The sequence below is a fragment of the Triticum dicoccoides genome, chromosome 7A (assembly GCF_002162155.2).
Source record: "Triticum dicoccoides isolate Atlit2015 ecotype Zavitan chromosome 7A, WEW_v2.0, whole genome shotgun sequence".
NCBI lineage: Eukaryota > Viridiplantae > Streptophyta > Magnoliopsida > Poales > Poaceae > Triticum > Triticum dicoccoides.
In genome coordinates, this window is record NC_041392.1 from 193,679,433 (window position 1) to 193,680,964 (window position 1,532).

General features: G+C 46.4%; 1 pseudogene; it reads right to left on the reverse strand.

Annotated features, from left to right (window-relative positions):
- LOC119333380 overlaps window positions 1–324 on the reverse strand; it is an 11,244-nt pseudogene extending 10,920 nt beyond the window's left edge.
- Window positions 325–1,532: the final 1,208 nt, after the last annotated feature.

Here is a 1,532-nt window from a genome sequence, read left to right on the forward strand (position 1 = left end):
ATGCCTACGGCAGCCGTCGGCATAGATAAGGCCGTAGGCATATAAGGTTATTCTGGTAGTGCAGACGCCTCCCGGCGGGTTGAACCCCGCGGCGTACGTCACCGTGGCCACCAGCGTTGCGAGCAGCAGAATGTACTTGCTCAGGTCCCGCATGAGCTCGGCACTCTTGATCTCAGGACCCCGAGGAGGTGGAGCACTCTTGGTCTCAGGACCTGGAGGAGGTGGAGCACTCTTGGTCTCAGGACCCGGAGCAGGATCCACCATAGCGGCGACGTCCATGACGATCTCATCCTGACTGATGTCGCGTTGTCGCACAGTCGCCATTTTGATAGCGAATTGGTGTCTCAAGGTCCAACTGATGGAGGGAGTTGTGCCAAGACTTCCTTGCTGAAGATATCTCTCTCTCTCAAATATATATAGCCACGCTTGCTCGTCAGCATGCATGACTACCTGGCATAACGTCATAAATTTGCAAAGAAAAAAGGCCAGGAAGAAACGGTATTACCTTCTAATTTATGCTGATGCGCCAAAGGTGTCAATCATCACTGTTATTCACTGAATGCCATGTCGGAATCTCGCTGGAGAATGCCATCGAAGTTCATCAAGGGGAAGGGGCAGTGCAATGTACCCGAAACAGAGGAGTGGGCGGAACGAGGGAGACAATGGAGAAGAAACTGCTTGGGCAGATCAGGAGTACTACTTTATTCTAAGCACATGCATTTTTCTAGTTATAGTAGTTGGTTGTTCTGTAGTGATGTAGGAGAGGCAGAGGCATGCCGATAAGGGTGGCACAACAGACAATTGTCTCCTAAATCCTTTTTTTTTAGAAAAACACTGCAACATTGACATGCACACTTACACAACGTCTCAGATCATGGGATTTAAACGAATGTGTCGCTGTTGAGAGAAACGGTCTTTGTCCATGGAAGAAACAATCCATTCTTATGGGACATATATGACGTAGAAACTACTCCCTCCGTCTCATAATATAAGAGCATTTTTTATACTAGTGTAGCATCGTAAAAAACGCTCTTTATATTAGGATTATGGGACGGAGGGAGTATTATGTGATGTTCATGTAGAAATGCACAAAAAATTACAACTTTGGTGACAGTAGGTTGTACAAGTTTTTGTATAGAACCATCGGGTATGTGTTCTATAGCCTGATGCCTAATTATGCCTTCAGATCAAATGCTATTGTTCTCAGTTCTCACCTATCAAAACAAACCGAAAATTAAGCATACATTGTGACTTTTTCTTTACAGGGAAAGGGAAACTGCGCTGTGAATTCGGCGGGATGAAATAAGAAAGGCAACGGAAGACAACGCGTGAGGCATGACTCCGCGTCGTGGAGCTCCACTCGGGATGGTTTCTCGCATACTCACCCTTGTTGTGACCAGAAGCTAGTGGATGATATAAAATGCGGGTCATGTAAACTAAGCAATTTCAAGTTGAGCCAGCCGCATTGTGCATGTTTGTTAGGCAGCGCTGTCGAGCATTGACTATTCCCCATGAGTTGCTGTATGTGCAAC